We start from the raw sequence: 25,071 nt of genomic DNA on the forward strand, positions 1-25,071 counted from the left end.
TTACATTCAGAAATATTTTAAAGTTAGAGACATTACATATTGCTAAATTTACAAAAATTTTGAAATAATTTGTAGCATTTCTGTTTATCTTAATATCACGGAACTTAATTTTTACCCTACTCCACTATACTATGTTTGAGTATACTAACCGGTTAATAATCATTTTCTGAATCGATTAAGCCATGTAAGTCTGACCGGCTAGTAGAGGTTGAAATTTTCAAAACAATAAGCACGTATGCTTTTTGATCCAATGACAAAACCTTTTAAAAATGGTTAAAGTCCGTCCTTTATTTTACCTAGCCCCCATACATATACAAATGTATAAAGCCTTTCTCAAAAAATTAGTTTAAATATATCGGAACCAAGGTTCAATTCAACAAAAATGCTTTATTACGAAAAATAAATCAAATATTATAACCACGGTAGAATATACTTTCTTACTTGTTATAAACAGTGTGACCAGGTCTAAAAAAATGTTGCGGCTAAATCCCATCCAAAATAATGCTAGAAAAAATGCTAAATTGATTTTAAAATGCCAAAAAAAATGCTAAAATTTTTTAAGTGTTTTTATGAACAATTCATATTAATTTGTAACTGAAATTCATTGTATTTTATAACAAGTTTGGGTAGACATTTAATTCTGATTTTTTCCGGTTAAACCTATTTCCAATATAAATCTTTTTTGCAAAAATTTGTCTTTTTTTGTTTATATACTAAAATTGCAAAAAAAGCTAAAAATGCTAAAAATATTTTATAAAAATGCTAAATAAAATGCCAAATGCTAAATTAAAATTTTACAGCTAAATCAAAATGAAAAATGCTAAATCTAGCTGCAAAAATGTCAAAATGGTCACACTGGTTATAAATTACAATGAATTTCAGTTACAAATTAATATGAATTGTTCATATTATATGTACGGTACATAAGCTCCACTGTTGCCAATTTAGCTATTTTCTCGTCAAATCTAGCGATTTTTAATCCCATTTTGCGGGGAAAAATATGATTTAGCTATTAGCGGGAAATCTAGCGATTTTTCTTTAGATTTTAAGGCATTTTTTATTCATTTATATTTTGATAATATCGCTTAAAAGTTGCTACGAATGACGATTTACATATATGTATGTATATAAAATATGCATTCAATGTAAATTATTTCAGTTTTAGCTGTGTGTATTATACTTATTTTGAATGTTCTGAAGAACATAATTAGGAGCAAATATTTGTGCGTACAGGTAAAGTTATACGAAAAACTTTAAAAGGGGTATATTTTGTTGTACTCAAAAAACGAATATTTAATTATTCTAGTCTTTTAGTAAATGAGTGATATGATAATAAAATTTACCATAATTCTAAAAATTAGTGAACATTGGAAATAAGTGACGAAAGGATCGATCCATAAAGTCCTAAAAATTTACAACATTTCTAAGGCGTATAGGGCCGCATATCGATATTGCAGATAAAATTCCCACAAAAGGAGTGTATAATAATAATCTTGGGTGCCCCGGTAGGCTAGTTGGTAGTGTGCTAGCCTGTCAGTCTGAGGGTTGTGGGTTCGATTCCCAGCAGAGATCCTGGTCTGCTACACTACAACGGTCGTATGGTTATCGTCACCCTGCTCGGTAAATTAGGTAAGAATATAATTTGTAATTGTATTGTAATGGAATAATAAATAATACTCTCGATCCATAAAGGCCAGCAATTCGAAATTCAATTTATCTTTACAACATTTCTAAAGCAATCTGTATAGGGTCGCATATCGAAATTAACCTCAACTTGACATTTTTCCTAACCCAAAGTGAAAATATTTAACATAAAAAAGGTTCTCTTATGTGTTTGTTATAAGATGTGTTTGTATCACTATCCCATTCCTACGTATGTATATAGATTTTAGCGATAAATCGCTGACTTTTTAGAATAATATAAAAATCTGAAAAATTTATCTAGTTTTTTTAGCTATTTGTTTTCAGAATCATATAATAAATATTATTTTGACGATTTATCGCTAAATTTTTCAAAATGTCTTGAATTTAGCTATTTTCTAGCTATTTTTCAGTCGACTTTAGCGATATTTTTGGGAAAAAAGTTGGCAACAGTGATAAGCTCACACATTGTACAAAAACAAACAAAACCAGTCAGTCTCGTATGAGCATTCATAGAAGTAGATTGTGTTACGCTTGTTTATATTTTTATTTCAGCTGTATTATGTTTTATTTTTACTGCACTAAAAAAAATTATTGTTCAAATTCGTATATTTTAACAATAATTTCTTTTAAGTGGTTTTTGTTTCCCTTTAATTATTTCTACAGACCATTTTAAAATTACTTATATATTATTTTAAATAATCTATTAAATAAAACAATTTTTTCATAGAAAAATATTTTTGTTCTATTTTTTTCCATTTGTTTGAGAAAATTTGATAAATGTTTGTTGAACAGAGAAAAAAAAGCGGTTAAACTATTTTTTTCATTTCTAATACATTTATTATTCACCAAACAGCATTTCAAAATTTAAAAAAATTCAAAAAAATTTCGTTTAGTGCATAGAATGCCAGAGAGAAAAAACACAACTAACACAAATGCAGAATTAACAACTACAGTAGTGTTAGTTTGCCTTTCGCTGCTCTAAAGAGATATTAATTCGAGCGAAATAAATTATTTACTTTATTGTGAATATATTTTCTTTTCTCCTGTATGTTTCTATGTTTGAACGTTATAGACTACTAAACTGCTGAAAAGATTTTCTTCAAATTTTCACAGTGTATGTCTGCTTGTCTGGAATAGGTAATGGGCTACTTTTTATTTTGAAATTCCAAGTGGGCGAGGTGCCACTCCCATATTAAGAAAATATAAAATGTGTATATTTGAGATAATATAACAATTATAGTCCTCAAATTTTGTCGGAGCCACTTTAGTGTCAATGTGATTATTTAGGACAAAAAGTAGGCGGACTAGAATTAGAGGGCACCTCCCAACATTTTGGAGAAATGTTGGGGGGGGGGCTTGAAGCCCCCATATGAATTAAATAGAAAAATTCGTATATCTGAGAAAATATTAGAGCTAGAATCTTCAAATTTTACTTGAAGAATTTTGACATTCATCTGAACATTTAGGGTATAACGGGCAGACTTTCAATGGGGAACTTTGCACCTCCCATATGAATTAAATATAAAATTTCGTTTATCTGGGAAACTAATAGAAATTGATTCTTAAAATTTTGCTCAAATTATTTTAATATTCATCTGAACATTTTGGGGATAAAGTGCGGGCTTTCATCTGGGGAGCTTGAAGCTCCCACTGAGAAATTATTAAAGCTAGAATCTTCAAATTTTACATGAAGAACTTTGACATTCATGGGAACATTTAGAGAATAACGGGCGGACTTTCAATGGGTGGCTTGGCACCACATATATGAATTAATTACAAAATTTCGTGTATCTTGGAAACTCTTATATTTTTCAAATTTTTCATAGATAGATCGAAACTGGCGATGGATAAAAACAGGCGAACTTGCAATAATTTGCTTGACATCTTTTATATGTAACATATTGTAAATCTGGAAAACTATTGTAGTTAGAATCTTCAAAATCGTTCAGTGGGTTTTTTATTTATACATATTGCTTTTAGGGTAGCAAAGCACACTGGGTATAGCTAGTATATCTATATAAAAACTATTATAGTTGGAATCTTCAAAATCTTTAAGTGCGGTTTTTTATTTGTATTGTTTTTAGGGTAGCAAAGCACACTGGGTATAGTTAGTATCCATATAAAAAACTAGTTAGAATCTTCAAAATCGTTAAGTGCGGTTTTTATACCCTCCACCACTATCAGTGGTGATAGAAATATAGATAGAAATATTCATCTGAGACCCAACAAAGTATATATATTCTGGATCCTTATGAAAAATAAATCACTGAAAATATTCGCTATTGTCCTAAGCAGTTTGGCATTGAAAATCAGCCAAATTGGTCCACAACGTAAACAGTTATGAGTAAAAATTTCAGACTACCTCGAAAAAAATTAAGTTTTTTTCCTAATTCTTGAGTAGTTTTCGCAGAAACTACTAAAGATAATAGAATGAATTTTATCACACGTTATTTTCTTTACCCAGGGATCAAAAATGTTCTAACTCAAAACAATCGATTCTAAATTTCTCATAGCCCCCATACAAAGGCACATATTGTCGGAAATAGATTTATCGTTAATAACTTCAAATATCGGTATCACCACGAAATTTTGCACATATGTATATAAAAAGTACAGAAATCATATTACCAACGTAGATCTGTATAGGTGCATTATTGGTCACAGCTCCCATATATGGTCCACTTTCGAAAAATACTTAAATACAAATAACTAATTAAGAAATAAAGATATTGGAATAATATTCAACATAAATATGTTTTGTGTATACATATATCACTTTGCAAAATATTTTTCGGATTGGTCCATAATTGGGCATAGCCCATTTCCGATAACCACGTAATCGCACATATTACATAACACAGTGAAGATATCGGTATAAAATTCATCATGAATGTGTTTAAAGTAGATATAAAACACCCTGCGAAATTTTTTCCGGTTCGGTCCATAATTGGTCACAGCTCTCATGTAAGGTCCACTTCCGAAAATTACTTAAATGCACATAACTAATTTAGAAATAAAGATATTGAAATAATATTCAACATAAATATGTATTGTGTATACATATATCAGTCTGCAAAATATATTTTGGATCGGTCCATAATTAGTCACAGCTCCCAAAAATCGCTTAAATGGAAATATCCGATTAAGAAATAAAGATATTTTAAAAATAGGTTATATAAATAAGTTTTTTTCGGATCGGTCCATAATTGTTCATATCTGTCATATAAATCCACTTCAGAAAATCGCATAATTCATTGATAAATGAAGATATCGGAATAAGTATATTTTGTGTATATAAGAAATTAAAAAAAAAAAAAACACCGTGCGAAATCGGTCCATAATTAGTCACAGCTCCCATATAAGAACCACTTCCAAAAATCGCTTAAATGGAAATATCCGATTAAGAAATAAAGATATTTTAAAAATAGGTTATATGAATAAGTTTTTTTCGGATCGGTCCATAATTGTTCATATCTGTCATATAAGGTCCACTTCGGAAAATCGCATATTTCATTGATAAATAAAGATATCGGAATAAGTATATTTTGTGTATATAAGAAATCTTAAAAAAAAAATTAGTATATGTATGTATAATTGGTCTTAGTTCTCATATAAGGCCCATTTCCATAAGTCACTTTTTCCAATATATTTCATTCAATTATAAATATATACGGATAAAATCCGACATAGTGTGTTTTTTATCGATAAATCGTTCTGCGAAATTTTGTTCGGATTGGTCAATAATTGGCCATATCTCCATAAAAGGTATATATGATTTTTAAATGATAGCACCCTCATCACGTAAGCACAATTTAAACTTTCATAAAAAGTAGCTTACAGGTGGAGGGTATTTAAGATTCGGCATAGCCGAAAATAGCACTTTGGACCTTCTGTGGGAGCTGTGACCAATTATGATTTATGTATACACAAAACATATTTGTGTTGAATATTTTTCCAATATCTTTATTTCTTAATTAGTTATTTGTATTTAAGAATTTTTTGAAAGTGGACCTTATAGTATATGGGAGCTGTGACCAATAATGGACCTATACAGGTCTACGTTGGTAATATGATTTCTGTTCATATTATATACATATATGCGAAATTTCGTGGTGATACCGTTATTTTTGCCGTTATTAACGATAAATCTATTTCCGAGAATATATACCTTTGTATGGGGGCTATGAGAAATTTTGAATCGATTGTTTTGATTTTGAACATTTTTGATCCCTCGGTAAAGAAAATAACGTCTGACAAATTTTATTCCATTATCTTTAGTAGTTTCTGAGAAAACTACTCAAGAATTAGGAAAAAAGCATAATACTGAAATTTTTACTCATAACTGTTTACGTTGTGGACCGATTTGGCTGATTTTCAATACCAAACTGCCTGGATAATAGTGAATATTTTCAGTGAATTTGGTTTCTTTTGCTTAGTTTGATTTCTTTTGCTTAGTTTAAACGTGAGAGTCTTGGAGGCAGACAGACACAGCTAAATCGAATCAGAATTTCACAAGGATCTAGAATATATATACTTTGTGGGGTCTCAGATGAATATTTCTTGGTATTACACATGGAATGGCAAACTTATATATACCCTCTATCACCACTGATGGTGGTGGAGGGTATAAAAATTTGTTGTTGTTAACTGTTGTATTTTGTTGTTGTTAACTGTTGAAAAAGACTGTTATGTCTTTCTTTATGTTTCAGAATTTTTAAGTTGAGTCACTTTTTAACTGGGTGTGTGATATGAATAGTGTTTATAAAAAACCGACTTTTGGAAAAACCGGTTTTTCGGTTAACCGAAAATTGACCATTTCTAGAAAACCGGTTTGTCGGTTAACCGAGTTTAAAAAAAACGGTTAAACAGGTTAACCGGAATGTTTGGAAATCTTTAAAATATTATAATATTTAGTTGAAAAATGTAATTTTGCGAAATATTATGAATTACTTAATAAGATATTTGCACTTTTTAGTATAGATATGTACATTAACCCTTAATAGCCTGGTGGTACCGCCAGGAACCAACCGATAAAAATTAAGTTTTTTGTTATTTAAATATTTGTCAACTTCATGTTATGACTTTTAAAATATTTTTAATTGCAAGCGGCACTAATTTCTTTGATCGGTATTGGAATAAAGCTTCATTTGACTTGTCCAGGTTCAAAAGAATGCAATTACCTCAAAAAAAATCTTTTGTGATATTGTGTACTTTTGACAAAAAGTTTTAGTTATAAATCGACAAAATCTTAAACAGAAAAAATATTTTACGGCTCGTTGCCTAATATTATTGTAATAATAGGTATTTGAAGTGATTTTACTTCTTTAGTTAGTGGGATTTTTTGAAATTTCTGGTTGGTTCTTTAAGGGACCACCAGGCACCCAGACTTAAAATTTTTTCATACATCAGATTATATAAATCGATATTTTTGGAATGTTTTTTGATTGATTTATTTTAAAATGAAACATAGCATTTGTGCCAGTAGTCTGTTATTGCTTGATGAAATCTTGTGTTAAAATTCGAATGGGAAAAGATCGACCAAACAATTTTGGGGTTGAAATTGCTTCGAAACGTCGGCGTACAATCTCTTTTCACATAACACAGGTAAATACTACATATGAACAAAGTTGTAGAACAAAAGTTGCTTAGAAATGTAAGTTTTATAACATTAATTTTTTTCCGCTCAAACAAAAAAATCAGGCTATTAAGGGTTAATATAACATAAGAAAACAAACTTATACATACCTGAAGATATTATTGATTCGTTAGGTATATGGAAGTTGCAATAGGAGGGATAAATTGACCTTTGAATATATAATGCATCTATATCAATAAAAAAATGTATGTCCAGGACTATCAAGTATAAATAGTATTCAGGCTCGAGACGATTCATCGGGAACGGAAGTAGACGACTGTCTCGACATAGACATTGAGCCTCTGCTTTAATTGTGACCTCCCTCCGCTCGCTACGCCTGTGGTTGTTCAAATTACTGTGAATGACGCTTAGGAATATTGACAGGTGTCATGCTGACTTCCTGTCAATCAACCTTAGCGTCATTACAGTTTGTGAAAACCCTAGCAGCATAAATTCTCGGACAGTGACAACAACCCTTATGTTTCAATAAATAAAGTCCGTTTTGAGAACGTTTCACGATTTTTGTTATACACACGCAGTAAACAAGTGCATCCTGCATTTTATCATCAAATTTTTTTATTCGCCTTAATAAATAAGAAATTTTTTCATAAAATGGTTACAATTTGTTTAAATTTATTGGTTTAAATGCCAACTTTTTACTAATATCCTGATTGTCTGAAATTGTAAATCTCCATTTTATATACATAATGTATGTTTAACATTTCCTAACATTTGTTTAACAATCTTAGGTCTGTTTTCATATGCACAAACGGAAAATAATGTTAAGAGTTATCTATCCAAAATTTTTAAAAATCACAATAAAAAATCAAAGAAAACATAAAATTGTGTACTAAAAATTAGATTTTTTGAAACTGGTTAACCGAGACTTAAAAACCGGACAACCTGGTTAACCGAAAACCAATGTTTTAAAAAAACCGGTTTGCGAAAAACCGAAATATGCAATAAAAACCGGTTTTTCGGTTAACCGGTTTATAAACACTAGATATGAAACAGTCATAATATTTTATTCGAAATTGTTATAGTTATAGATATAAATTTTGAAAAAAAACATCAAATGTATCTATTGAATAGCTAAAACATACTAATTCTTCTTTCTTTTTTTCATTTCAGCAGCCTATTTCCTAACATTTGTGAATGTTCGAGATTTTAACAAACAAACATGGCTTGATCGACTTAGAATGTTTTAATTAAATACTCAAATATATTGTATGGGGTCCCAGATAAATATTAGTATTTTCGGATCTTCATTGTGATATTTTTTTTAATAATTTCGTATGTCTACTTATAAATAATTTCAAATATCATTAAATATAAATTAAGATTGTGCTTTGTAATCAACATTTCTATGTACAGTCAAACCCGTTAATAACGGACTCGGTTATAATAAATTCTCGGATATTACAAACTATTTTTCAAGTCCCGATATTTTAGTAAATATTTTCTTACAAAAAACATTTCTTATAACGAACCTTGTTATAACGAATCCTCGGATAAAACTAACTACTTTTTCAGTTAAAAAAAAACTTGAATTTGTTGAAAAAGATATGAACAAATAATGTCACTGCTATTTCTTTTTTGTAAAGAAAATTAAAAAAATCATAATGTTCTTTTATTTGAAGAAAATGCCACTCTATTATATGATATATAAAAACTATTACGAACTTCGTTTATAAAGAATAAATTTGACTAGTTTAGCGGAGTTCGTTATAAACGGGTTTGACTGTGTATTTTTTTGTTTTTAAATTTACCAAATTCGGAATATTTCAGATAAAATTTTGAAATGTGTTTAAAATTAAAAATACATGTATGTTTCCAATATTGTAAAAAACTCTAAATAAATACATACATATAACGTCACCTAAAACCCAATATGCCCTAGCTTAACAAAAATTTAAAATCGACTTTTTGATTGATTTTGTTGTAATGGCCTCACGGAATTATCGATTACATAAACACAAAACTTAAGGGCTTATTCATGAACAAATTTTTATTTTGTAAGCGATTTATAAATCAGCTTTTGTCTGGAAATTTTGTTTTATAAACTTATTGCTTGTATATACAACATTTTCAAAACAACAAATAGAGTATCCTGTTTGACAATTAGTTTATTAAAAAAAAATAGTGCCAGCACGATTTTTTGTAAACATAAAATGCATTTTAAAATATTGCTGGTATGTTTAAAAATACTATATAGGGCCAGTTGAGTTTTAGGTGACTATAACGGGATCTTTGAATATATAGGGTAAGACTACAAATTCAACAATTAAATGCATATAGTTTATAGTGGAAGTATGTAACAATAAATTCAATCAAACTGCAAAATTTTAAATCGTGGATTTTTAAAATATATAAAGAGAGTGTAATACCATAGATCAAAAGTCAAAAAATATTGAAATTAGTTAATATACACATATGGGGAATTTCATGTCAATTGACCCAACTCAAAAATAGCTATTTCATCATTATTTCCAAAAAAATTTTTTTTAATTTTTTAAAAATTTTTTTTTAACAATTTTTATACCCTCCACCACCATCAGTGGTGATAGAGGGTATATATAACTTTGTCATTCCGTGTGTAACACCAAGAAATATTCATCTGAGACCCAACAAAGTATATATATTCTTGGACCTTATGAAATTCTGAGTCGATTTAGCTATGTCCGTCTGTCAGTCTGTATAAAACATTCTCAAGTTAACACGAAGCAACAAAAATTAACGAAATTCACCCAAAATATTTATTATTGTCCTAGGCAGTTTGGTATTGAAAATAAGCAAAATCAGTTCACACCGGGAAAAGTTATGAATCAAAATTTGAAACAACATTAATTCCATGAAAATCACTATACATTCGTTTCTACACAAGAGCTTGACTCCTGCTGAAAATTGCCAGAATCGATCAACAATTGCATATACCTCCCATACAAAAGTACATATTCCCGGAAAATGGGTTTTTTGTTAATAACTTCCGTCACAATGTCGAAATCTTTACAAAATTTTACAAATTAATATCTTATGTGAATAGAATTCATTCAGAGAAAAAATTTTCTGGATCGGTCCATAATTGGACATAGCACCCATACAAGGTCCCCTCCCGAAAATAACTTAAACGCAGATAATTCATTACTAAATTAAGATATCCACATAAAATTTGGTAAAAGTATTGCTCTCACATATAGAAATATTACCGTGAAATTTTTGTTCCATCGGTCTGTAATTGGTCATAGCTCCCATACAAGATCCCCTCCCGAAAATCACTTAAACGCACATAACTCATTACTAAATTAAGATATCCATATAAAATTTGGTATAAGTATTGCTCATACGCAAAAAAATTTTACTGTGAAAGTTTTTTCTGATCGGTCCATAATTGGTCATAGCTCCCATACAAGGTCTCCTCCCGAAAATCACTTAAACGCGCATAACTCACTACTAAATGAAGATATACATATAAAATTTGGTACTAGTAGTACTCATATGTACAGAAATATTACTGTGAAATTTTTCTAGGAGCGGTCCATAATTGGTCATAGCTCCCATACAAGGTCCCCTCCCGAAAATCACTTAAATGCACATAACTCATTACAAAATTAAGATATCCACATAAAGTTTGGTACAAGTATTGCTCATATGCACGAAAATATTACTGTGAAATTTTTCTCCGAGCGGTCCATAATTGGTCATAGCTCCCATACAAGGCCCCCTCCCGAAAATCACTTAAACGCACATAACTCATTACAAAATTAAGATATCCACATATGCACGAAAATATTACTGTGAAATTTTTTTTCCGATCGGTCCATAATTAGTCATAATTCCCATACAAGGTCCCCTTGTATGGGAATTGTAATAGATTTAAGCTGTAATAGATTTAAGCTGTTGTAATAGATTTGTAATAGATTTAAGCTGTTTAAATCTTTGTATTTTTTCTATTCAAGACATGAGAAAACTTATTTCTACAAATATTTGATCAATTTGAAAAGTATTAATATATAAATAGCTGGTGGAGGGTATTTAAGATTCGGCTCAGCCGAATATAGCACTCTAACTTGTATAGTTTAATTTATGTATATAAGAGCAATATTTTTGCTAAGTGTATGGATATCAATATTTTGTAATGAGTTATGTGCGTTTAAGTGATTTTCGGGAGGGAACCTTGTATGGGAGCTATGACCAAAGTTAGACCGATCATGAAAAAATGTTCAATTAACATTTCTGTGTACAAAAATAGTATTTATGCCAAATGTTTAGTAAACAGTTATGTGCGTTTAAGTGATTTTCGGGAGGGGACCTTGTATGGGAGCTATGACCAATTATTGACCGATCGGAGAAAAAATTCACAGTAATATTTTCGTGCATATGTGGATATCTTAATTTTGTAATGAGTAATGTGCGTTTAAGTGATTTTCGGGAGGGGAGCTTGTATGGGAGCTATGACCAATTATGGACCGATCGGAAAAAAAATTTACAGTAATATTTTCGTGTATATGTGGATATCTTAATTTTGTAATGAGTTATGTGCGTTTAAGTGATTTTCGGGAGGGGACCTTGTATGGGAGCTATGACCAATTATGGACCGCTCGGAGAAAAATTGCACAGTAATATTTTCGTGCATATGAGCAATACTTGTACCAAATTTTATGTGGATATCTTAATTTTGTAATGAGTTATGTGCGTTTAAGTGATTTTCGGGAGGGGACCTTGTATGGGAGCTATAACCAATTATGGACCGCTCGGAGAAAAATTTCAGAGTAATATTTCTGTGCATATGAGTAATACTAGTACCAAAATTTTATATGGATATCTTAAATTAGTAGTGAGTTATGCGCGTTTAAGTGATTTTCGGGATGGGACCTAGTATGGGAGCTATGACCAATTATGGACCGATCAGAAAAAAACTTTCACAGTAAAATTTCTTTGCGTATGAGCAATACTTATACCAAATTTTATATGGATATCTTAATTTAGTAATGAGTTATACGCGTTTAAGTGATTTTCGGGAGGGAACCTTGTATGGGAGCTATGACCAATTATGAACCGATCGGAAAAAAATTTCGTAGTAATATTTCTGTATATAAGAGCAATATTTGTACCAAATTTTATATTGATATCTTCATTTGCTAATGAGTTATGTGGTTTTAAGTGTTTTTCGGGAGGGGACCTTGTATGGGAGCTATGTCCAATTATGGACCGATCCAGAAATTTTTTTCTCTGAATGAATTCTATTCACATAAGATTTTAATTTGTAAAATTTTGTAAAGATTTCGACATTATGACGGAAGTTATTAACAAAAAACCCATTTTCCGGGAATATGTACTTTTGTATGGGAGGTATATGCAATTGTTGACCGATTCTGGCAATTTTCAGCAGGAGTCAAGCTCTTGTGTAGAAACGAAAGTATGGTGATTTTCATGGAATTATCTTGCATAGTTTTCGAGAAAATTACATCAGAATGTGTAAAAAATGCTTATTTTTTTCGAAGTTGTTTCAAACTTTGATTCATAACTTTTCCCGGTGTGAACCGATTTTGCTTATTTCCAATACCAAACTGCCTAGGACAATAATAAATATTTTGGGTGAATTTCGTTAATTTTTGTTGCTTCGTGTTAACGTGAGAATGTTTTATTCAGACAGACAGACAGACAGACGGACGGATGGATGGATGGACATAGCTAAATCGACTCAGAATTTCATAAGGTCCAAGAATATATATATATTTTTGGGTCTCAGATGAATATTTCTTGGTGTTACACACGGAATGACAAAGTTATATATACCCTCTATCACCACTGATGGTGGTGGAGGGTATAAAAACAAACAAGAAATAAACATTATAAAAATGATCATCTTTAATAAGCATACGATCATCTTATTAAAATTCCAATAAAACTCAACATAAATAAGTTTTATACGAACGTAAATTCACTTATCCAATTCCTAAAAATTTGTTTATAATGTATTAATTGTATACAAATGTATGTAAAGTGATATTAATGCTAAAATATGAAAATGGGTTAGGATATTTAAGGTCGGCTATGTCTGATATTTTTCTGCTTATCACCACTATTCCCTCTCTTGTCATATATGGAATTATTCATACATGTTCGATAAATTTTTTATAAAAATAAAAATTTTTGAGTCGATCGAACAAACAACCAACCAAACGATTTTGGTTGGAATGAATACAGCAGATCGACCAGTTGTCAGTACACACGTAAAAGATTATAATTTTTACTAAAGTCAAACCACTATAGTGGATAGACATTAGTAAAAGTATATATTTGTGTCATTAGTCATTAATGTACCCTTTGAAATGCAGAGACTAGTCAATCGTTACTTTAGTGTCTCCAAGTAACCTAGGGTGTAAAAAGTTACATGTTTCAACTTTTTTAACTCTAACTTAAAATAAGGAAAAGTTATTATCTTCTAAGCCCATGTTGGAATAACTAGTCATAAAGCCAATACTTCTTGAACAAGTGGCAACCCTAAACAGGTCTGCAACCTAACTCTAAACGGTAAGTAAACTATATTGTTCGGATCTTCTATCTATCCTTCTCTTCCTTTCTTTCTACCATCCTCCCTTTCTTTTTCCCAATTTCGATCATCCTAAATCCTTCACCTTTCTATTATCCCTATTCCTACCACCCCTCCTGTCATCTATCCGACTGGTTACCAGCCTAGCCGCCAGTGGTAAAAAGCCATGTAGACAAGATTTTAAAAGGGAAACTTACTCGTTCGAGTCTAACACTTAACCATTATATGCAACGTCACTAGGTTGGAACTATCTCCTTGAACCGTCGGTCACTAGGTTGGAACTACCTCCTTGAACCGTCGGGCTACTTTATTTTGATTTCACAATAAATATAATGTTGTTGTAAGTGGCTAAAGCAACAAACAAACGAACATCATCGAACACATTAACTGGTTGCATCGAACCAAACAGCGATCGAACCTTCGAACATTTTGGTTGCAATGTCTGTCATTAAAAAGATGCCTGGAATCCCTTCAAACATACTACTTAGATTCAGTTAATGTGAATGAACAAAATAAATATTTTTCGTCTGAATATGGAAATGATACATCTTGTGAAGTAGTTTTAGATAATCTTAAAATTAATGGTGGATTTTCTTTCAAATCTATTGATTTCACTGAATTGGTTCTTGCTTTTGATTCTGTTAAGTCTAGTTGTGTTGGGTGTGATGGGTTTCCTATTGTGTTTTTATACCCTCCACCACCATCAGTGGTGATAGAGGGTATATATAAGTTTGTCATTCCGTGTGTAACACCAAGAAATATTCATCTGAGACCCAACAAAGTATATATATTTTGGGTCCTTATGCAATTCTGAGTCGATTTAGCTATGTCGTCCGTCCGTATGTCTGTGCAAAACAGACAGTTTGGTATTGAAAATGAGCAAAATCGGTTCACATAGGGAAAAGTTGTGAATCATACATTCTGATGTAATTTTCTCGAAAACTATGCAAGATAATTTCATGAAAGTCATCATACATTCGTTGCTACACAGTATCTCGATTCCTGCTGAAAATTGCCAGAATCGGTCCATAATTTCATATATGTACCTCCTTTTTGTTAATAACTTCCGTCAGAATGCTGATATCTTCACAAAATTTTATAACTTAGAATCTTATGTCAATAGAATTCATTGCGAGAAAAAATCACTTAAACGCGCACAACTCATTACAAAATTAAGATATCCATATAAAATTTGGAATAAGTATTGCTCATATGCACAGAAATATTGTTGTGAAATTTTTTTCCGATCGGTCCATAATTGGTCATAGCTCCCATACAAGGATCTTCCCGAAAATCACTCAAACGCGCATAACTCATTACTAAATTAAGATATCCATATCAAATTTGTTACAAGTATTGCACATATGCACAGAAATATTACTGTGAAAGATTTTTTCGATCGGTCCATAATTGGTCATAGCTCCCATACAAGGTCCCCCCCCGAAAATCACTTAAACGCACATAACTCATTACTAAATTAAAATATCCATATAAAGTTTGCTACAAGTATTGCTCTCACATACAGAAATATTACTGTTAAATTTTTTTTCCGATCGGTCCATAATTGGTCATAGCTCCCATACAAGGTTCCCTCCCGAAAATCACTTAAACGCACATAACTCATTACAAAATATTGATATCCATACATTTAGCACAAATATTGCTCTTATATACATAAATTACACTATAAAATAGTTTTACGATCGGTCCATATTTGGTCATAGCTCTCATACTAGGTCCCCTCCAGAAAATCACTTAAATGCACAATATTCATTACTAAATAATGATATAGATACAGAATTTTGAAATTTTGTCTTTATATACATAATTGGTCATAGTTCCCATACAAGGTCCTTTTACGAAAATCTCTTAAACGTTTATTACTCATTACCAAATAAAGCTATTGATACAATATTTGGCACAAATATTAGTTTGGTATACAAAAATTGTATTTCAAGACTTTTTCACGATCGGTCCATAACATGGGTGCGGTCGGTCCTATGCAAGGTTCCCTTCAGAAAATCACTTGAAAACACATTACTTATTACTAAATTACGATATAGATACAAAATTTGACTGAAATATAGCTTTTATGTACAGAAATTTTGCTTAAAGATTTTTTTTACGATCGGTCTATAATTGGTCATATCTCCCATACTAGGTCCTGCCCCTAAAAGCACTTTAACGGTATTTGACTAGTTGCATTATCAATTTGCGTAGAACAAAATTATATATATTTATTTTGAAAATCCTTAAATCTTTCACACACATGCATACATGCACATTATTAAATATCGTTAAAGCATATTTTAGGGCACTATAAAAATATAAAAGAAAATGTAATGTTCAATAAATTTTGGAATTGTAACAGATTTAAGCTATTTAAATATTTGATCAATTAAAAAAGTAGTAATATAAAAGTAGCTGGTAGAGGGTATTTAAGATTCGGCTTAGCCGAATATAGCACTCTAACTTGTTGAAATTTTTTTATATTTTGTGAACACTATTATTATGACCTCAACTTTTCCTTCAGGTTGGAAGATTGGATGAGTAATACCAATAAAAATGTCTGGTGGTTCAGTAGAAATGTGTAACTACGCCCAATCTCTATATTTCCTGCGTTCTCTGAAATAGTTGAGATTATTTTAAAAAATCAGCTTTTGGATTATATTAGTATTAAATCATTGTTTAGTGACGCTCAATATGGATTCCGACATAAAAGAGATACTACTGCACTTCTGCTTGGAGTCACAGATACTATTCGACAATATAATAGTAAAGGTCATTTAAACATTTTAGTGTCTATAGATCTCACTAGAGCATTTGAAAGGGTGGATCATCTAATTCTGATTAAAAAGCTTAGCCAAAAATTTGATTGATCTTATACAGCTTCCAACCTCATTGCATCGTTTTTAAAAGATAGATGGCAGTATGTTGCAATTAATGGTAAATTATTTGGCTTGTTACCTGTTAAAAGAGGTGTACCCCAAGGCTATGTTCTTGGGCCTTTATTGTTTAACATTTACTTAAATGATATCTTTACGAACATTGCTCTTGTCTCTTGTATTCCATTTGCATATGCAGATGATTCAATATTTTTCTTTACTGGTGAGCAACAGTTTCTTGATGTTTTTCAAAATGTAATATTCTATGACGAATATTTCAAATTGGATGATGAATAATGGGTTTTTAATTAACTCTCTTAAAACAAAAGCTATCTATTTCGGTGTATCTACAAATAACATTGACATTAATATAGGTGATATACAAATTGAATTTGTTGACCAATTGCATTGTTTAGGTTTAATTATAGATGATAAACTAAATTTTATTAGAGATTTAAATTTCATGTCATCTAAAGAAAATTATCTATTACGCAATTTATACAATTATATATATATATATATATATATATATATATATATATATATATATATATATACATATATACATATATATATATATATATATATATATATATATATATATATACATATATATATATATATATATATATATATATATATATATATATATATACTCTTCACATAAGGATATTAATTATTAATTCCTTGATCGTGCCTGTTTTTTTGTATGGTATGGAGGTTTATAGTGGTACTTTAGGTTATAACATTTGCAAACTTTTGCTGTTGTTTAACAGAGTTGTTAGATATTTATTAAGGTTATCGACTCGATTTTTCAACCGGTTTTAAAACTGTTTTTTTCTGCTTTACCAGAGTCGGTTTTTTCTTAGTGATGATTTTTCAAATATCGAATAACCCGGTTTTTTCACTTTTTAAAAACCGGTTTCGAATACTCTTATTTGCTTTGTATTCAAAGATTATTTTAATGAAATTTTTAAGTAAATCATAATACAGCCCGTCTAAATTTTAAAAATATTCGAGTCTAGGAACTAGCGTATATTTTTCTAAGCTCCTTTGGTTAAACTTTTTTGATTTTCCTAATTACATATTACCTTATGTTTAACAGAAGTGTCCCACTTTCTTCCTAATTTTCTTTCATATTAAAGAAATAATGTAAATCAGACGACTAGATCTAAAGTTATATCATTAAAACTGTTAAAAATCATTTCGGGCCATGTTTTATTAATCAAATTTAAATATAAACATTATTTTTTCAAATTAAAATATATATTTTTTTATAATGAAAAACCGGTTAACCGGGTTTTTCTGAATTTGAAAAATATCAACCGGTTTTTTTTAATGTCAACTATTCGAAAATCGGTTTTTGGAAAATGTCGAATAATCGAACACCCTAATATTTATACACGAACATATTTCAGATTACATATCCAAATTCTTAGGTTGTTCATTTATTAATTATATCCAGTATAGGCTTTTACTATATTTTTATAAGATTTATAGAAATAATAATTTAACATATTTGATGTCGTTTTTTTTATTCACTCATTCAAGACGTAATCGTCAAATCATAATTCCAAAGTTAACTTCGGTTTTAGAACGATCATATCACGTGAGAGTTGCATGATTTTTAATACATTACCAAGAACATTGAAAACTTTTGAAATTTCTTATCATACTTTTAAACGAAAAATTTTTAAAACATTTGTGAAAATTATATTGTTTAGCCTTTTATTTTGACCTGTTTATAAAATTTAAATTTTTGCCAGTACATAATAATAAATAATTTTTTATATTACATAGCAATAATTATTCTAACATTATCCTATCTATGTTGTATCTCGTTATTGTTAAATTTGTTCTAAAAAATAAGTATGGTACATTATCAGCATTTATTATACCATCACGTTAAAACTAAGCAAATGAAATCAACTAAATTCACTGAGAATATACATTGTTTTCCTAAGCAGTTTGGTATTGAAAATCAGCAAAATTGGTTCATAACTTAAAAAGTTATGAGTCAAAATTTCAGACTACCTCGAAAAAAAAAATCTATAGATTAATTATGTTTAAAATTGTAACAATCGATCCGAAATTTCCCATAGCCACCATAGTATGGGGCCCATACAAAGGTACATATTCCCGGAAACTTCCTCAAATATATCATTATCAACACAAAATTTTGTACATATTGACATAATATGAACTGGAATTATACTACCGACTTAGATCTGTATCGGTCCACAATTGGTCATAGCTCCCATATAAGGTCCACTTTCGAAAATCACTTAAATGAACATATTTCATTGATAAATAAAGCTATCGGGATAAAATTCGACGTGAGTATGTGTGTATACATAAATCACTCGGCTCGGTCCATAATTGGTCACAGCTCTCATATATGAAAATCACTTAACCGAGCTAAATTCATAGATAAATAAAGCTATCTTGATAAAATTCGACATGAATGTGTTTTGTGTATATATGAATTACTCTACGAAATTTGTTCCGGATAAATAAAGTCCACATCCGAAAATTACTTAAATGCGCATAATTCATTGATAAATAAAGCTAACAGGGTAGAACTCGAGGTGAATGTGTTTTGTATATATAGCGAGAGTGACAGTAGACTAGACGTGTTTTTGTTTGCTGTCCGTAAAAATGTATTAAATTGTGAAAATAGAGAATTATATCATGATATAATTATCGAAAATTTGAATAATTAAAAACATAAACTTATATATGCCTAAAAGCTCATAAAAATAATAACTTAAATTGTGATTGAACTGAAAAATAACTAAATTTAAATAAACTGAAGTCAAAGTAAAAAAATTAAAAATTTTTAAACAACAACAATTTAAAACTACATGAAAGAAAAAGAAACGTGCAATACAGAGAGAATAATACTTATACCATAGAACAAAAACAAAATTAAATGTTCATTACCTCTACGTACTTGCTTTTTATTTGTGATTTTTTCTCGTTTTCGGTATTTGATTATAAAGAAAACACTAACTTCTAAGTAACAATCAAATACAAAAATTAAAACCTAAAATAAAATATAAATTGAATTTTAAATTATAAATTGGAACTAAAATACACGATTTAAAATGTCATCAAATTGTAAAATGTGTGGAACCAGTTGTACATCAAGGGTAAGAATTACATGTGCAATGTGTAAATGCATTTTTCATCAGAAGTGTGCTGTACAAGAAGGTTCTTCTCTAACCACAGAAATAGTGGAAATTTTGAAAAAGAGCTGGGTACAGACAGCGATCGAATTCAAATCGCTCGCGAGCGAGTTTAATTCGTGCGATTTAAATAATTCATTTTCCAGCGAATAAATATATTCGACTCGCGAGTTTAATTTTTAAACTCGCGATAAGAGTTGAAAATTTAAAGAGCGTAAAACAGAAATCGCTCACGATTCGAGTCAAAACGAGTTAATCGCGAGTTTTATAATTTTGTAAATGAAAACAAGTTAGAGTGCTATATTCGGCTGAACCGAAACTTAAATACCCTCCACCAGCTATTTATACATTAATACTTTTCTAATTGATCAAATATATGTAGAAATAAGTTCTCTCATGTCTTGAATAGAAAAAATACAAAGATTTAAACAGCTTAAATCTATTACAATTCCATGATTTATTGAACATTACAAACGCCATTTTCTTTATATTTTTATAGCGCTTAGCGATATTTAGTAATTTGCATGTATGCATGTGTATAAAAGATTTAAGGATTTTCAAAATAAATATATATAATTTTGTTCTACACAAATTGATAATGCAACTGGTTAAATACGGTTAAAGCGCTTTTAAGGACAGGACATAGTATGGGAGATATGACCGACCGTAAAAAACCGATCGTGAAAAATTCTTTAAGCAAAATTTCTGTTCATAAAAGCTATATTTCAGTCAAATTTTGTATCTATATCGTAATTTAGTAATACGTAATGTGTTATGAACCGATCGTGAAAAAATCTTGAAATAGAATTTTCGTATACAAAATTAATATTTGGACCAAATATCAATATTAAATTATCAGCAATTTATCAATAGCTTTATTTGGTAATGAGTAATGTGCGTTTAAGAGATTTCCGTAAAAGGACCTTGTATGGGAGCTAAGACCAATTATGTATATAAAGACAAAATTTCAAAATTCTGTATCTATATCATTATTTGGTGAATATTGTGCATTTAAGTGATTTTCTGGAGGGTACCTAGTATTTATAATAATTTTATAATTTTATAGTTTAATTTATGTATATAAGAGCAATATTTTTACTAAATGTATGTATATCAATATTTTGTAATGAGTTATGTGCGTTTATGTGATTTTCGGGAGGGAACCTTGTATGGGAGCTATGACCAAAGTTGGACCGATCATGAAAAAATGTTCAAATAACATTTCTGTGTACAAAAATAGTATTTATGCCAAATTTTTTATGGGTATCACTATTTGATAATGAGTTATGTGCCTTTAAGTGTTTTTCTGAAAGGGACCTTGTATGGGAGCTATGATCCATTATGGACCGATAGGAAAACAAATTCACAGTAATATTCCTCTGTATATGAGCAATGCATGTGCCAAAATTTGTATGAATCTTAGTAATTATATTAATTTAGTAATGAGTTATGTGCGTTTAAGTGATTTTCGGGTATGGGAGCTATGACCAATTATGGACCGCTCGGAAAAAAAATTTCACAGTAATATTTGCGTGCATATGTGGATATCTTAACTTTGTAATGAGTTATGTGCGTTTAAGTGATTTTCGGGAGGGGACCTTGTATGGGAGCTTATTTTGTAATGAGTTATGTGCGTTTAAGTGATTTTCGGGAGGGGACCTTGTATGGGAGCTATGACCAATTATGGACCGCTCCTAGAAAAATTTCACAGTAATATTTCTGTGCATATGAGTACTACTAGTACCAAATTTTATATGGATATCTTAATTTAGTAGTGAGTTATGCGCGTTTAAGTGATTTTCTGGAGGGGACCTTGTATGGGAGCTATGACCAATTATGGACCGATCAGAAAAAACTTTCACAGTAAAATTTCTTTGCGTATGAGCAATACTTATACCAAATTTTATATGGATATCTTAATTTAGTAATGAGTTATGCGCGTTTAGGTGATTTTCGGGAGGGGACCTTGTATGGGAGCTATGACCAATTATGGACCGATGAAACACAAATTTCACGGTAATATTTCTGTATGTGAGAGCAATACTTGTACCAAACTTTATATGGATATCTTAATTTAGTAATGAATTATTTGCGTTTAAGTTATTTTCGGGAGGGGACCTTGTATGGGAGCTATGTCCAATTATGGACCGATCCAGAAAATTTTTTCTCTGAATGAATTCTATTCACATAAGATTTTAATTTGTAAAATTTTGTAAAGATTTCGACATTGTGACGGAAGTTATTAACAAAAAACCCATTTGCCGGGAATATGTACTTTTGTATGGGAGGTATATAAAATTGTTGATCGATTCTGGCAATTTTCAGCAGGAGTCAAGCTGTAGAAACGAATGTATGGTGATTTTCATGGAATTATCTTGCATAGTTTTCGAGAAAATTACATCAGAATGTGTAAAAAATGCTTATTTTTTTCGATGTTGTTTCAAATTTTGATTCATAACTTTTCCCGGTGTGAACCGATTTTGCTTATTTCCAATACCAAACTGCCTAGGACAATAATAAATATTTTGGGTGAATTTCGTTGATTTTTGTTGCTTCGGACGGACAGACTCAGAATTTCATAAGGTCCAAGAATATATATACTTTGTTGGGTCTCAGATGAATATTTCTTGGTGTTACACACGGAATGACAAAGTTATATATACCCTCTATCACCACTGATGGTGGTGGAGGGTACAAAAATTGTTTTACGATCGGTCCATATTTGGTCATAGCTCCCATACAAAGTTCCCTTCAGAAAATCACCTAAACACACATTACTTATTACTAAATTACGATATAGATACAAAAAGCGCTTTAACCGTATTTAACTAGTTGCATTATCAATTTGTGTAGAACAAAATTATATATTTACTAGCTTGCTGCCCGCTACTTCGTTAGCGATAAATTTTTGGCATTAATTAAATTTTTAAAACAACACTTTAAACGATTTTTTAACTATTATGGGATATACATATGTAAATAATTTTTACATATGTAGGTTTTTAGCAAATTTTTATACCCTCCACCACCATCCGTGTGTAACACGAAGAAATATTCATCTGAGACCCAACAAAGGACCTTATGAAATTCTGAGTCGATTTAGCTATGTCCGTCTGTCCGTCCGTCCGTCCGTCCGTCTGTCTGTCTGTCTGTCTGTCTGTCTGTATAAAACATTCTCACGTTAACACGAAGCAACAAAAATTAACGAAATTCACCAAAATATTTATTATTGTCCTAGGCAGTTTGGTATTGAAAATGAGCAAAATCGGTTCTCACAGGGAAAAGTTATGAATCAAAATTTGAAACAACCTCGAAAAAAATAAGCATTTTTTACACATTCTGGTGTAATATTCTCGAAAACTATGAAAGATAATTCCATAAACATCAGCATACATTCGTTTCTACACAAGAGCTTGACTCCTGCTTAAAATTGCCAGAATCGGTCCACAATTTCATATACCTCCCATACAAAAGTACATATTCCCGGAAAATGGGTTTTTTGTTAATAACTTCCGTCACAATTTCGAAATCTTTACAAAATTTTACAAATAAAAATCTTATATCAATAGAATTTATTCAAGAAAAAATTTTCTTGATCGGTCCATAATTGGACATAGCTCCCATACAAGGTCCCCTCCCGAAAATAACTTAAACGCAAATAATTCATTTCTAAATCAAGTTATCTATATAAAATTTGGTATAAGTATTGCCCTCATATACAGAAGTATTACTGTGAAATTTTTTTTCCATCGGTCCATAATTGGTCATAGCTCCCATACAAGGTCTCCTCCCGAAAATCAATTAAACGCGCATAACTCATTACTTACATAAGACATCCATATAAAATTTGGTACAAGTATTACTCATCTGCACAGAAATATTATTGTGAAATTTTTTTCCGATCGGTCCATTATTGGTCATAGCTCCCATACAAGGTCCCATCCCTCAAATCACTTAAACGCGCATAACTCATTACAAAATTAAGATACCCATATAAAATTTGGTACATGTATTACTCTCACATACAGAAATTTTACTGAGAATTTCTTTTCTGATCGGTCCATAATTGGTCATAGCTCCCATACACGGTCCCCTCCCGAAAATCACTTAAACGCACATAACTCATTAACAAATTAAGATATCTATATAAAATTTGGTACAAGTATTGTTCATATGCACAAAAATATTACTGTAAAATTTTTTTCCGATCGGTTCATAATTGGTCATAGCTCCCACTCAAGGTCCCCTCCCGAAAATCACTTAAACGCACATAACTCATTACTAAATTAAGATATCCACATAAAATTTGGTACAGGTATTGCTCACATATACAGAAATATTACTGTGGAATTTTTTTTCCTATCGGTCCATAATTGGTCATAGCTTCCATACAAGGTCCCCTCCCGAAAATCACTTAAACGCACGTCACTCATTACTAAATTAAAATATCCATATATAGTTCGGTACAAGTATTGCTCTCACGTACAGAAATATTACTGTGAATTTTTTTTCCGATCGATCCATAATTGGTCATAGCTCCCATACAAGGTCCTCTTTCGAAAATCTCTTAAATGCACATTACTCATTACCAAATAAAGCTATTGATACAAAAATTCTATTTCAAGATTTTTGCACGATCGGTTCATAACACACATTACTTATTACTAAATTACGATATAGATACAAAATTTTACTGAAATATAGCTTTCATGTCCAGAAGTTTTGCTTAAAGAATTTTTTACGATCGGTCTATAATTGGTCATATCTCCCATACTAGGTCCTGCCCCTAAAACCGTATTTAACTAGTTGCATTATCAATTTGTGTAGAAAAAAAATATATATATGTATTTTGAAAATCCTTAAATCTTTCACACACATGCATACATGCAAATTAATAAAAATCGCCAAGCGTTGGTAATGTTCAATAAATCTTGGAATTGTAATAGATTTGAGCTGTTTGAATCTAGGGATTTTTCTATTTAAGATATGAGAAAACTTATTTCTACAAATATTTGATCAATTAGAAAAATATTAATATAAAAGTAGCTGGTGGAGGGTATTTAAGATTCGGCTCAGCCGAATATAGCACTCTAACTTGTTTATTCTCAAAATATCATACAATTGATTAAACTTATTTTTATCACTTCATATCACCTTTTTACTCTA

At 30.3% G+C, this 25,071-nt stretch overlaps 1 protein-coding gene across 1 annotated transcript in view; it reads left to right on the forward strand.

Annotated features, from left to right (window-relative positions):
• Window positions 1-9,190, forward strand: part of LOC119602155 (plexin-B) — a 327,104-nt gene extending 317,914 nt beyond the window's left edge. Inside the window, exon 10 of the mRNA XM_037953517.1 lies at window positions 8,411-9,190. The gene's annotated coding sequence lies outside the window, so the exon portion shown is untranslated. The remainder of the gene's footprint in view (window positions 1-8,410) is intronic.
• Window positions 9,191-25,071: the final 15,881 nt, after the last annotated feature.

The sequence above is a fragment of the Lucilia sericata genome, unplaced genomic scaffold (genome assembly GCF_015586225.1).
Source record: "Lucilia sericata isolate MDLA Ls3-8-SP2 unplaced genomic scaffold, ASM1558622v1 Contig000211F_arrow, whole genome shotgun sequence".
Lineage (NCBI taxonomy): Eukaryota > Metazoa > Arthropoda > Insecta > Diptera > Calliphoridae > Lucilia > Lucilia sericata.